Genomic DNA, 15,128 nt, shown 5'->3' on the forward strand with positions numbered 1-15,128 from the left:
CATAGAAAAGCAGGCGTCGCCCAACGAGTGGCTTGGATGGAGTCTCGCTTTTTTGCTGGGGAGATCCATAGATCTGGATAGAGTCTCGCTCATAGAGGAAGAGTACGCGCGCTAGCGCGCTACGGCTTACGCAGTTGATCGGATCAGATAGCCCTTCGGGCAACCAACCCAACCCGGCACATCCAATTCCGATCAACAACTTGGAGGTATGGCTGAGTGGCTTAAGGCATTGGTTTGCTAAATCGACATACAAGAAGATTGTATCATGGGTTCGAATCCCCGGCACGGAAGTTGAACGGGCGGGCTAAGCCTGCGCTCACGCCTGCGAGCGAAGCGCTCAAAGCGATGCGAGCCAGCTTGTAGTAAGAGGGGGGCACAACGCGCACAAGCCTTAGGGCACTCTTAGCCAACGTAAGCGCACAAGCCCCAAGTAGTAATAGGCGCCGTAGGCTCTCTGTATACTAGGGGCGGAGCACCAAGTAGTAATAGGCGCCGTAGGCTCTCTTACTACAAGGGGCGGAGCACCTTTACTACAGAGGAGGCCTATTTGAGTTGAGCCCGCGGGCACTCTAAGTGAGAGAAAGAACCTCTTGGTGGAGTCCCCCGGAGGACAGAATAGCACTACTTAGTGACTAGGAGCGGAGAGCCTCTATCTTGTTCTTGGTAGCGTCTATAGCGAAGAAGACCTGACCGAACGAGGGCCGGCTTTTGACTGGACGGCTCTCGGTTCGTCGAGCGACGCTCCTCCACTGCTTGGTAAGGTAGGGCGCTATTCGATGAAGAAAACACACACTTTAGGAAAGTGGTTCAGGTAGCTCAGCTGGTTAGAGCAAAGGACTGAAAATCCTTGTGTCAGTGGTTCGAATCCACTTCTAAGCGGGCGAAGGGTCCAAAGGAGACGTTGCCGGGAGCGAGCCGGTCAAATTCAAGTGAAAGAGGAAGTTTCAAAGTAGTTGGAGGCAGATTTGAGAAAAGCGGTTTCTTACTCGGATTGGTTCTCGCGTCCCTGTGCCCAAAAAGGATGGGCGAGTTCGGTTCGAGTCTTCATCGATCGGGTGGTCAGACTCTGGGGGGGTGAGACGAGGTGTAGCGCAGTCTGGTCAGCGCATCTGTTTTGGGTACAGAGGGCCATAGGTTCGAATCCTGTCACCTTGAATGTGGCTAATAGTACAATCTTCAATCAGAATCATTCTCATGAAAACATATAATCGCCCGTTATCACCTCATCTTACTCTTTATGTGTCCCAGCTCACTTCGACGTTTCCTATTTCCCATAGAATCTCCGGGGCTTTCCTCGCCACAATGGTTTTGTTTAGTCCGATTCTGTGTCCGAAAATGAGTTTGATTTGCTTGACCTATGAGAATTTCTACCAATCCTCGTATATAAGTTCCAAGTTCATCCCAAGCTCCGTTGGTCTGACTATCTTAGCGTTGTCCTTTCATCTGTATTATGGAGCTCGTCAAATTGTTACGGAATTCAAGAAATTCTTGTTTGATTACTATCAAAAATGGTCTTCTTTTTTTCTGAGAAATCCATTTGTTCGCTTGACCATACTAATAAAGGTTTTCTTATTCTATTTGTTGGTCCTAATTATGAGAATAAGGATGTGGCTGCCATTCTCCTTGGCACTCTGGGCAGACTACCCCCTAAGCGAGGGAGAGATGCTGCGGCACCGTTTACATCGCGAAGCAGAGCGGCTGCAGCAGCACAATCTCGAACTGCAGCTGGAGAATTTCCGAGGAGAGATTCAGCTGCAGCTGCTGCAGGAGCACCTGCCCAGATAACAACAACAGCAGGCCATGGCCTGCTGTTGAACGGATAGAGCCACAATCCGACTCCTACTAAGTAACTCCGTGCTTGCTGTGCTCCAGACGGGGAAATGAAAGCAGAATTTCTTCGGATCCCTCCCACATGTTCAATCTTTTTTTAGCTGTTTCCCCAGAGATCTTTATCATTAACGCAACCTTCATTTTGCTCATTCATGGAGTTGTATTTAGTACCTCTAAGAAAGATGATTATCCACCGTTAGTCAGTAATGTGAGTTGGCTTGGATTACTTAGTGTTGCGCGCCTAGGAGGGCAGCGCGCTTTGGGATGCGGAGGAGCTATTATCGCCCAGCTCCCTAACCTAATGCGGCACCGGGTTCGGACCGCAGGGAACCGTAGCATGGGGGGACGTCTAATCCTTTTGCCGCCGCAAGGCTGGCTAATCGTACGCTGCAGGAGCAAGGGAACTCCCCAGGTTCTGGAAGGCACATGAGTCCGAACGCTATTATGAATGTGCGACCGACACTACACTACGTAGGTACCTGTGCTGGTGAGGCGTCGGTCGGTCCTAGAAACGGCGGCAGCGGCGCGAGGAGTTAACGACCGGACGTGCTGCAACCTAGGGATCACCAGGCAGCTCTTTCGCTCTATAGGGATCGGGGGGGCATAGCACAATTCTTCTTGGAGGAGGGTTGGTTTGCCCGGGTGACTGATCCTGCCATAATGTACTCCTACCTATTGCACTTGCTGTGCCCGCGGGCGTGTAAGCGCACACGCCCGCGGGCTGCATCGCACACGCCCCCAAGCCTACAATTGCAATAGGTGCTTCAAGCTTGCCCTATTGTTATAAGCGCCCAAGGTAGCAGCCTCTGCAGCTGCCCGCGGGCACAGCAAGGGCCATAGGGGGCTTTCGCACACGCCCTAGGGCACAGCAGCTCGCGGGCGTGTGCGAAAGCCCTAGGGCGTGTGCGCTGAGCCCTAAGGCAGCAAGTGCCCTAGCCCTCAGGCTTGTGCGCTAGAGAGCGGGCGTGTGCGCTGTGCGTATGGCAGCAAGTGCCCGGCGGCTTGTGCGATAGAAGTCGAGCATACATATGATGATCTTCATGCGTGAATAGCCAGGAGGAAAGAAAGGGCGGTAGATGATAAGATAATGAGAAAGGGCGCCGCGTCTGGACGGGCGGGCGGAATGGATGAGCGAAAGGTGCCATGCCATGGGAGCGGGGAATCTCCCGAGTCTCATTTAAGACAACTAAATGCACCTCGAGGTGCAGCCGAAGAACTGGGTGGGGGACCTTCTCGAGCACAGGATAGGCAATTGAGAGATAGAGCTAGCCTATTCGTTATGGGGAATCAATGCTCCGGGCCGAATAGAGCTTACCTCCGGCACCTGGCTTTCTCCGGCGCATATTAGCTTAGCAGCGCTCAATAGGCCCTGGCTTGGTTTGGCTGCCTCTCTGGCGGCCACTTTCCTTACCTTACCCCCGCAACACTCCCACTCCAAGCTACGCCTGCTGAGCAAGATGCATTGCGATTTCCTCTTCTGTGGACGCACCGGAGCCTCACTATGACCCGGGACGGGAAGAGCATTTTCTCTCCGGCGGGCTTTCTAGCGCACAAGCCGCCGGGCACTTGCTGCCAAAGGCGCCCCAAGACAGGGTCAAACTGTAGGGAAGGGGACATGATCAATAGAACCTGGCTGGATCGGGGCTGGGATAGTAGCGCCCATTCCTAACCAGTTTCGAAAAGGTTCGCTCATGCTGGAGGGAGCATCCCCACTTAGTGATCGGTCCGCTAGTTCACGCAAATCCGAAGAAGTTATCACGGACGAGCCACATGCAGGGAAACTTGCACGTGTGGTTCTGGCCGGGGTTTCCCTTCGGTATCTAATAACCTTGCTTCTGCTCGCCGCTGGCGCACCTCTCCTAACTATTGCCCATTTATTCCGGAATAATCTTTTTAGGAGGGACAATTTGACATATTTCTGCCAAATCCTTCCATTATTAAGTACGGCTGGTACCATTTCGATGTGTTTCGATTCTTCCGAACAAGAGAGGTTTGATGCTTTTGAATCCATTGTATTAATTCCACTTCCTACTCGCAGTATGCTCTTTATGATCTCGGCTCATGATTCAATTGCCATGTATTTAGCTATTGAGCCTCAAAGTTTATGTTTTTATGTGATCGCTGCATCAAAAAGAAAGTCTGAATTTTCCACGGAAGCCGGCTCGAAATATTTGATCTTAGGTGCATTTCCCTCTGGAATATTATTGTTCGGGTACGACCGGACAACTACCGATATTTTCTTTTTTTATAAATAACATTGTATAAAAGCGATCGATCCACATCTTTCCCCATAGCCCTGCCCTGGGGCTGTGTCTCGATCTCCTACGTGCGAAATCAGAGGGACTAGTTCCTATGGAGATTCCCCTTGGTCTAATTCCACGACGGAGAGTCGGCGTGGCGTAAAGTGAAGATTGGGGGGAGTAGAGCGAAATCCCCTTCGTGGGTATTCCGAAGGTGTAACCTAGGCAACGAAAAAGGGGCCCGATACTTCAACTAGAGGAGCGACCAGTTGGTTCACCAAACCCCGACCCAGCGTCACACGTTCTCCAGGTCCGAAGGGATCCAGTGCCCTTATACCGACTCCTCCCGGAATTGCGTTATCGGAGCCGAGCCAGGAATGGCCGTTAGTGGACACCCACCACTTTTCACCGGTTAGAGAGGCCCTCTTTAATACATTAAGAAAAGATGTTCACAGGGGCCAGAAAGACTCGGTCATAGGAACTTAGACCACCTACGCGCTGGTAAACGAAAACCACCTCGACCGGATCTACCGAACGAATCAGGCCGCCCCTTGAAAGAATTCACACGCCCAAAGGGCCACCAGCTTTCCCAAAAAAAGGGGAGATCTGCTGCTTACTGCTCACGGAAACATCCGACCTATACTATAGTCAAGTCGTCCGCGTATCTTTCTGATCTCCTTCTATTCATCAGATTTTTGGCTTTGCCCAACAGTGTTAGATGGTGTTGGCTAAAAAAGGGGGAGAGAGGGAGCCCGCGGGCACCTGCATTTTAGGTTCTCTCCGTTTCGTGCGTGAATGGCGGTTCTCAGACGAGGTCTCTCGAGCCTCTCTAAATAGGCGGATTAGAATGCAAATCTCGATAGAGGTTTCACGTCTGCGCATAGAATAGTTTTTTTGCGCAGAATCTCAAGTTAAAAAAGAAAAGAAAATAAATAAGGCCTTGGCCTTGTTCTGCCTTATTGCTTATTGTTAGTACATCTATTTTTCTTCAATTAGATGTTAATGTGAATGAACCATAACTATGTAGTCCTACCCCTAATAGATTGACCCCAAAATAACATATCAAAATTATAAGAACAGAAGCCACAATTGCGGAATTCACACCTTGCAAACTTTGAGCCGTTCTAGTATGTAAATAAATTGCGAATATGGTCCAAGTAATAAATGCCCAAGTTTCCTTAGGGTCCCAATTCCAATAAGATCCCCATGCCTCATTAGCCCATACTGCTCCCGAAAGAATACCTATGGTTAAAAAAGTCAATCCTAGACTAATAACACGATAACTCCAATGATCCAACCGTCGAGTAAATTGAGACTTGTGAGAATTTCTAAATGAAAGAAAGGAGGTGCTTTGTAAAACACTTCCTTTTTCATTTAAGTATTGTATCTCATCAAAAGAAAATGACCCAATTAGTCAATTCTGACTTTTACCAAGAATATCTATGTTTTTTCTAAGTGTAATGACTAAAAGAGCTACTGATAATAACGATCCGCATAAAAGAGCTGCGTAGCTCAATAACATCATACTCACGTGCATCATTAACCACTGGGATTGTAGAGCAGGCACTAATATTGCGGATTGATGCATTTCAGTTAAAAGCCCCGAAGTGGCAAAGCCTTGAGTCAAAATAGTACCTGGAGCTGTTATTGCGCTTAAATCATTTTTATGGTGGAGTATTTTCTAAACCATATGAAAAATGGAGAAACTCCACGAAAGGAACATTAATGATCCATATAAAGAATTTAATGGGAAATGTCTCGAATAAATCCAACGAGTAACTAATAATCCTGTTATACAGAAAAAAGTCACTATCATACCTTTTTCTGACGAATCACATAGTCCTACGATTTCATGAACTAGTAATTTCATTAAATGAATCGTAATGACAATTGAAATGATCGAAAAAGAGATGTGAGTTAATATATGTTCTAAAGTATCAAATATCATAAAAAACTATTAAAAAAAGGGGGTTTGAAATTATAGAAATCCGGAATTTCATTCAGTATAGGATCTATTGTGCCCCTTTAGAGAATGCCGCCACTCGGATTCGAACCGAGATGCTCTGGCACTGCTTCCTAAGAGCAGCGTGTCTACCAATTTCACCATGGCGGCTTGATCGAAATAATAATAGCCCATATTAGATTCATTCGTCGATGCAATCAATGTTATTTATTTTCCGAAACATTAGAAAGGAATGGTTGAATAAAAATCTCATTTCTTCCAGTTCAAAAAGTACTAAAACCAGAAGGTAGTATAGGGCATACGCTCTCGGGCTCATGCTTGCTCCTCGCCTAGCTCCAGTCTTGAATGCACTCAGGAAACTGCCTAACGGCTGACTCCTGCCTTTCGAGAAGATGCTTTGAGGGTGAAGGCAAGCAAGTTTGATTGCACAAAGGCTACTAAAGCGGAAGAGAGGGAAGACAGACAAGGAGAGCAATAGAAAGTTCAAAAAGAGATCAGTGGAGAAACAATTACATAAAGCCAGATGCTAGGCACCCCTTTTTTATTCCATTAATTGGACTTTGTTTGATTAACTCGAAGTTCTTTAAAGACCTCCGCCTTCTTTGAAATATCATGAACAGTTCCTGTAGGTTGAGCGCCCCTTTCAAGGAAATATAGAATAGCAGGAACATTTAAATAAGTTTGATTCTTTATCGGATCGTAAAAACCGACTTTACGAAGATCTCTTCCCTCTCTTCGGGATCGAACATCAATTGCAACGATTCGATAGATGACTCATTGGGATAGATGTATATGCAGAATTCCCCCCCCCCTAGAAACGTATAGGAGGTTTTCTCCTCATACGGCTCAAGAAAGAATGATTCGAATTTATGTATATAGTGGCAAATGTATCCAATAAATTTTGAATTAGACTAGAAATTTGAGTCGTTTTTTGTTCTTCTCTCCTGAGAAGATAAATCTCATTCGTACTCATAACTCAAGTTAGGTAATTATCAAAGGCCTCGAAGGGAAATCCTTAAACATTTATTGAGCCGTCTCTAACCCATTTCTTTTTTATTTGTCTCACCTAGAATCTATTTCCACATTCTAATCTAGTTCTAGTTGTTGAAACAGTTGAAAAATGGCGTTTACTTGTTCCGGTATCCGTTATCCTTGCTTTGAATCATTGGGTTTAGACATTACTTCGGCGATTCTTAATCGTTTCAAAATGGCAGCAACATACCTTTTGTTATTTCTTTCTATTGAAAGAATCGTACGAATGATTGATTCCCCTACGATACAATTTTGGTCAAATATTTTTACCAATTCCGAACTATTTGACTTTTTGGTTTGAACCCCATTCAAATTTCACCCTTTCGATTTCTATATCGAAGATATACTTACGTTACGAAGTTTTTCCAACCTATTGATTGGTACTCACCCTAGACTCTTCCCCTGATAAATGAATCAAGACTTTATACTCGAGCTCCATCATGTACTATTTACAACCAAGAAAATTGGTTTCCTAGTGTAACAGAACAAACTATGTCGAGCCAAGAGCATCTTCACAGATATATAAAATGGTGGATTCCTGCATCCACAACCGACCATGTCCTTCAAGTCGCACGTTGCTTTCTACCACATCGTTTCAAACGAAGTTTTACCATAACATTCCTCTAATTTGGAACCGGTATGCCCGGTATGGAATTGATTCAATATGGAATCATGAATAATCATTGGCTTAATTGCTACCCAGCAGTCCACACCTTCCTTATATATATGCTTCTATATATGCTTATATATATATATGGAAGGATAGGTATTTTATTTATTAAAGTTCAAAAAGTCATTTTAGCAGGCTTGAAGCGTGCTACCTTGGGCGAGGGTTGGTGTGGTGCAGTAAGGCGCTTTCTAGCTTGAGTTTGATTGCTTAGCTATTATTCTCTGAATTCATTTCTAAATTCTCTTTTTGAACTTTCGATTCTCTCTATACTTGGTCACCTGCTTGGCAAAAGACGCTTTCTTTATAGGATAGGCACAAGACGCTTTTGCTATAAGTTTGATCATTTGGTTATTTCGGTCTAGCTAACCGATATGATGCCGAATTCCCTGCTCGGCTTACACGATGATCGGGGACATCGAGGATGGCCACGAATGCCCTTGGCTTGGCCTGCGAGCTGAAGCGCTTAGACGAGAGCTAGATTCACACCGCTTGCCAGGCGGGGCGGGTCCCGGGTGGAGCTGAACCTTGATGGATATTGTTGGTAAGGTGATAGTTGATCGTCCCTTTTCCAGGCATCACACTCTGCCGGAGCAATATACCGAGTTGATGACGAAGCTCTATCTCTAGGGCGGTAGAGTCATATGTTACCGCAAAAACGAAATCGCCGAAACTGACCCGGCAACAGATACGGGTCGAATAGCAAGCCCTTTGGAAAGGACTTAACCAAAAGAACTAGACCCACTTCTCGCCTTTCCTAGTTTGACTTTGCCCACTTCAAAAGTGACACGGGTTCTACCAATACCACGCCGCTTACCGACTTGCCTCGCTATCAGTTCATTTGACCCTTCCTCTTTCCCAATGGATACCGAAAGGGGAGAAACGGGAGCTGTTGGTTATTCCTTTCTTAATGAAACTGATGACCTTTCTTTCCGCCTACTAAATAAACCTGGGCTACATCATCAGTCATCTCAACGGGAAATGCCTCAGGAGCGGGTCGAATAGCAAACCTGACGAAGGAATTTCTTGAAAGGATTTGTTCCAGCTGAGAATTATTTCCGAGCAAGTTCGCTATGTCACGAACACCGTGGGAGGGACGCTTGGGCGAAGCCTAGCATCAACGGGATGAAGTTCTGCTTCCACTTGACACTGTCTAAATCGGCATTTTGGGCTTTTCAATTTGAACAACTTTGATATTTGATCTTTCTGGCTAGCCGATCTTCTGCAGATTTCCCAGTTCCGCTAACACTATGAGAGGGTCTGAGATCTCCTGGTACCTTTCCCGCTATCAATTGGAAGCTTCCTTTCCTGTTGTGATCTTCCTATAAAGAAAGGTCAGTTCGTTATCGCTCTTCTATTCCCTATGAAAATAGGAAGGTGGGACTTCCCGTGTTAAATAAACTGCCCTGCCTTGAAGAAGGCAATTGACATGGACGATTACTATTAAGCAGAAACCGAGGCGCTCCTATAACCGCACTTTCGGGTCTAAGTCTGAAAGACTGATAAGCGAAGGTAGTGAGTGGGCACTTAGTCTAGTCTGCCAATCGCTGTTCTTCCCTGCCCTACCAACTAGAGGTACGGAGGTCTGGTTCCAAGGCAGGACTATAAAGTAGCGCGTTAGCCAGCGAGCGAGAAAAGCGAAGCGAGCCAGAAAGCGCACAAGCCCCCTTATAGCAATAGGGCGTGAGCGCTAGCTAGCGCAGTTTGAGTAGGGGGCTTGACGCGCACACGCCCCCTTATAGCAATAGGGCAGCAGTGCCCCCCACAGCCCTTCCTTTTGGAATTGATTCCACCGAACCAGAGAAAGAGACCTTGGGGTAGTTGTTCATGGATTCGACCTTTGCTAATCAGTCTTCATTCCTCGCTTCTTCTAGCTACGGAACGGCTTCATCGGATTAATTCCTTTGGTGAGTTCTAACTTCACGTTGATGGGGCGTCGAGAGGAAAGATCCCGGTCTTATTGGACGAGGGCTATTGCCAGTTCAACTTGGCAACCCCGATTTCCTTCCCTCGATCTTTGTAATGACTTAGCTATTTTATTAAGAGGAACGAAGCCCTATTTTCTTATTCCTAAGGAACTGGCCTGACGACCACACTTGAAGACTGAACCATTCTTCGCTGCAGCAAGCGAAACTCAGCATGCAACAAACCCAACGGAGCAAGCTAGGCCTCTTGCCCCACATGAAGCTGCAGCGAGCCTTCGGCACATGAGAATACGCCTGGTTTCTGTGATATTGTTAGTCTTCTCCCTTCCCAAGTAGAAAGAAAGCGTAACTGAATGCCCACGCCAAGCGAGAGCGAAGGGACTCCCTCAACCTAATCTTCTCGTGGGAGGCCTAGCGACCCGGGAAAGAAATGCGAAACTACTTAAGAAAAGGACACAATAGCACCGCTTGAGACAAACTTAATGCTTTAAGCGCTACTTTTTAAGCAATGCACAATAGCTATAGCGCGAGAGCTTTAATTGCCAACTATTCATTTTGAAACCATCTCCTACTAACATAGTGGTAGAAAGAGTACCTTGTTGTGCCTCGACTTCAAAGGGTTTACCTTTAACCATGTTAATGGGCCCGCATTATTGGCTAATAGAGAATCAAAGTTGATTTACCAATGAATCACGAAATGCTATGGTTCTGACATATTCTTTCTGAATTTCTTAAGAAGTAATTCGTCTTGCTCCTGCCTCAAGCTAGACAGGTCGGCCAACGTTTCGGTAGCTGAAGGCCTAAAGAATTGTTCATTAAACTTCTTTTCTATCTCAAACCAGCTGTAGAGTTAGCTGGTAGCTGCACTTTTTTCTCCACGCTACACCAGTTAACGACAAACAACTGAATTGCCTCAACAGCAGGAATTCGTTATGTGCTGTGTCCTTGCACAGCGATATGAATCGGACAATATGTTCCTCCGGGGTAACCGAAATCGGATATTTCCAGCAAACTCCTTAAACTTTGGTTGTTTATAGTTGGGAGGAAATGGATAATCCCGGTCGAGACTTGCGGGATACGGATTCCGTCTAGGTTGATCGGCTGGAGAAGGGTTATTTTGCTGCCTAATCAGCTCTAACACAGCCGATCGGCCGTTCCTCACCAGGCTGCATTGCTGGGGTAGATTGCCGCGGTGGCTGAGTTGCCGCCTGTGGCTGAAACGTTGAGGGCACAGCGGAACCTGATGAATTTTGAGTGGTGTTGTTGGGCATGGTGAAGTTTGGCATGTATTTTCTGCCCTGTCCCCACTCGAGAGGAGGAGGTGGCCACACCAACCCTCACATAAGGATAGGGAGGATAATAGCCATGGTATGGTGGAGACGGATATGGATACTGTCCAGTCCAAGGTGGAGTGAAAGGTCCTGGAGCTGGTGGAGGGGACGATGTTGAAGCTAGGAATGAAGCTGTTGTCATTCTGGGTAATGCAGGTTGCTGCCGAGCCATCAGTGGTCTATTCCTGTTCGGCAAAGGGTAAGGAGATTAAGCAGCATTTGTCTGAGCACTCACTACCTTTTGGATAGGCGGAACAGCAGGTTGAGCTGGTGGAATCGGCATAGGAACCTGGGCTCCGATTTCTTCGTCACCTATCTCAAATGGTATAGGCAGAGAGTAAGGTGACTGAGAGGGGCCGGGGTTGCGCGATTCACCCTGTGGCGGCGAATGTGATGCCGGCTTTTCTCGTCTCGCCTCGATTGCTCTTGAGATAGACTCCAACTGATCTTGGAGTCTGTCAATCTGAACCTGATATGAAGTGGATGGTGTCTCAGTCACCTTTGGCCTAGGGAAGCACGAGTCGAACGCCTTTTCCTCTATCAGCTAAGGCCAGTCCCCCCACGGGGGATGTAGGGGGGGAGTTGGAATAAGAAAATGTCTTCCCCTTCCTAAAGCACGTTTATGACTGAACTGCGAGTATGCCAACGGCTAGAAAGCAGGCAATAAGGAAAGCCGCCAAGCAAGAAAAGCAGTCTGTGCTACAAAACAGCACGGAAAGCAATCCAAGCGGGTAAGCTATCGTTGAGCGAAAATCGCTATTATCGCTATTTTAGCTTTTGTGTTCGGTTTCAAAGGTAGTTTATTCTTTCCGTGAAAGACGCTCTATTCCCTTGTCTTTCACTTATTTTTCGTATCAGACTTGTGCCTAAAGTTTAAAGGGCCCCTTTCAGGTGCAGCTCAAGCGGTCGCCCCAGGCCCTGGTTTACATAGTACCATTTCGTACCCTGATCGGTTTGGTCACTCATAGCAAAAGTGTGGGAATAGATGTTAACAGAAGGCACACCCTCGTATCAGGAGTGAAACCCTCACCCGCTTTGATCAATTAGTAAAGGGCTCGTTCCCTTGGAGGCGGCTAGTTGTGACTAGCTAGTACGGTAAACAAACCATTGAATAGGTACATCTTTTTATATAGCGCTTAGGTTTTTCAGGCTTATATCCCGTTTCTACCACTGTCCATGTTGAAAGAAAATCTCTCTGAACCTATAATAAAAGGAGAGCTCTTTCCCTTTAATCTGTTCTTATTAGGGACAACTTGAGTAAACCAATTTCACACTTTCTTTCGTGACCGTTAGCATCTCCTAACGGCTGGCCGGCTGGCTATTTGATCGGTCTAAGCACCGCCGTTCACCCAGGATTAGTCTCTCCTCCCGGATTGGTGACCTCTTTGCCCTTCTCTCATACACAACCAGGCGTCTCTTGTACGCAGCTGGGTGTAGAACTACTCAGCAAGGCTGGTGTTGCCAAGCAGCAGGCATCAGGATCCCGACCTCAACAGATTTTTGCTGTCTTTCTTCTTGGGGAATGATCCGCTATGTTCATCCAATCCCTCAACAGCATCCTGTTAATGAACTCCAGTTTTTTAGCTCATGGCATCCGTAGGTATTTTATGGTATTATCCCGGACTTAAAGAAATTTGTCTGCGGTGCCAGAGGGCTGGATTTCACCTTTCGGTGCGTCTCTTTGAGCTGTTAAGTCTAAGTTCAATAGCTCATAGACTGATTTTGATAGGCCACACCAACCCTCGCCAAGTGATTAGCTTTCCAGGCTCTAGTTGCTGTCGAGCCTGTGATCCTGTGGGACCTCGATTCCTGCACGCGCATTCCCTATAATTTGACCGAGGGCTTCTACTCCGTTCCTTAGAGTCATGCCTCAGCCCTACTCACTGGATCTCTCCTTTCCGCCGCCTGTACTAGTGTCCGGATTCGTTGATCCGAGCCACCACTGCCAGCCTTTTGTGCCATTTAGCATTTCGCGCGTTTGAGTCGTCTTCATTGCCAACGTGAGCCTGAGCGTGGCTATTGAGGGGTAATTCAAGTTCTCGAAACTACTCTAATTTAGGATTTGGAAAAGCGCCCGTGCACCTGACCTTATAGCAATAGGGCACACAAGCGCTCATCTACGTCTGTCTGTCAGTTCCTATAGGAACGAGAGTTTAGCTCCCAAGCTGGAAGTTATCCAACGCAATAAGACAGTTGGCAGCTCCGTAGATGCGGATACGGGAATCTCGATATCATTCTGAACACTTTATCATATTGTTTCAGAGAGTTCGGTTTGATCAAGACTGTTTATGAACTAACCGGATATGCCGTACCCTTGATTGAGCCCAATCACGGTGAGCGGTTCTGACCGCTGGATCATTGAACCTTCGGATCCCGAGCTAAGCAAAAAAAAGAATTTAGAAATGTCATTTAGAAATGAGAATGAAAGAAAGAATGAAATGCAAATGAATGAAATGAGAATGAAAGAAAGAAGACATCCTTGCAAATGAATGAAATGAGAATGAATTGAATAAAGACGAATGAAAGAAAGAAGACTATTTTCACTTGCAAATTCATGTTACAATGAATGAAATTCTAATTCATTTAGAAATGATAATGAATAAAGAAAACATCTGTTTTTTAATTCTTCTTCTTTCAAAAAGTATGTAACGCGTTCCCTTACTAAGACAAGTAAGCAAGCTACGCCTCTCTCCCTTACGGTCGAGCTCTACGCCCCAGACTCTTTAGAATCAATCTGTCTACAACTACAGAAGTTCCCCTGCGTGATCATCTATCTTACTGATACCGTGCTTCGCTCTGCCCCGTTCTTCCTTTCGTCAGTCACAAGGAACGTAAGTTCGCTCCCGTCACCCTATCTGAATAGCAACTTGGTATCGGTAATAAATAGATCTCCCGTTTGCGTTCCTCATTCCCTTACGCTACAAGTCTGAATTCCCTTGCTTTACGCCTTCTCTTTTTGGTCTTCCTTTCTGTCTCCTCTAGCTACAAGTATAGTATAGTATGTAGCCTGATCGTAGACCACCCTGTTCTTTGAGCATCGCAACGTCCCCGGGACTATCTACTGATCCCTCGGGTCTCACCTCGGATTGGAAGTCTAGCTTAAAGACCCGCATTCCCTTTCCTTATCTGTCTTTCGCTCCCCCCGCTTACTAAACGACCTCTCCCTGTTGTACGAGTCTCTTCGCTACCTTGTTTTCCTCCCCCTTTCTATCTCCGAAAAAGGTCCCTTTCTGCACTAGTGGTAAAAAAAAGAAGTCGAGCTCTTTCTTGGCACCTACCTATCGAAGAATAGTCTTACCACGAGACGCCCCCAGCTACATCGTAGCTACACTTCTTACTTGAGCTAGTTCCAACGCTATGCCCCTTCGCTCGAGCATCTTGCGTGAAGGCCTCTCTCTCGGAAAAAGTCTTCTACTCGCACCTCTTGGTCTAGCTACCCTGAACTACGTCCACCCGATCGCTTCTACAACTATAGCGCTAGGCCCCTATCGTACAAGTGAGTTGGAGAGGAATGTCTCTTTTGAAAGTCCTACCTTCGGTCCCCTCATGAGCAACCAAGCCGATTAAGTCATTGGCTTACTCGACTCTTCTCAGAGGGACCAAGACTAGCTCTTTTCTCTTTAGAGAGGGGCATCATTCGACCGATCCCACCTTTCCTTAAAAACGGTATGTAGAGAAACTTTCTTCTTCAACTTCTTATTTATAGCTTTAGTTGGCCGCCTATCTATCAATTGAGCGTTTTCGATCTTTTTTTGACTTCAACCCGGAAGAACTTACTCGAGCGTCTTCAAGCCGCTGCGCCTCTCTAATCCTTGAACAGTGAACTACGTCCAACCTCTCCTTGAATTCGAGTGGCTTATCGCTCGTACTCTTGCTTAACGCCTTCTCGCTCCAAGTATGTCATTTGTACCCGGGCGGTTTAGCTACTTCCGTCCCTCTCCTTCTCAGTTGAGTGATTTACTGCCTTTCCTCGCCTAGCCCCTTTGTCCTCTCTACTTAAAGCTTCTCCAACGTAGTTTTGACCCCTTGGTCCAGTGTCAATTACACCATCTCTATCAAAGGAAGTAGAGTTTACTACGCCCCTCTACCTTCGCCTTAGTGTCTTCGCTTCTCTCTCCGTAACTTCCTACTGTACCAACT

General features: G+C 46.5%; 2 non-coding genes across 2 annotated transcripts; both read left to right on the forward strand.

Moving 5' to 3' along the window:
• Positions 1–805: 805 nt before the first annotated feature.
• On the forward strand, positions 806–879 carry TRNAF-GAA (transfer RNA phenylalanine (anticodon GAA)). Its single transcript has one exon. It is a non-coding gene; the product is annotated as a tRNA-Phe (tRNA).
• A 201-nt stretch (positions 880–1,080) lies between these two features.
• On the forward strand, positions 1,081–1,155 carry TRNAP-UGG (transfer RNA proline (anticodon UGG)). Its single transcript has one exon. It is a non-coding gene; the product is annotated as a tRNA-Pro (tRNA).
• Positions 1,156–15,128: the final 13,973 nt, after the last annotated feature.

Source organism: Aristolochia californica, unplaced genomic scaffold (genome assembly GCF_029961685.1).
Source record: "Aristolochia californica isolate CCGP_79_NKW_82.1479 unplaced genomic scaffold, dmAriCali1.0.hap1 SCAF_81, whole genome shotgun sequence".
In the NCBI taxonomy this organism is placed as follows: Eukaryota; Viridiplantae; Streptophyta; class Magnoliopsida; order Piperales; family Aristolochiaceae; genus Aristolochia; species Aristolochia californica.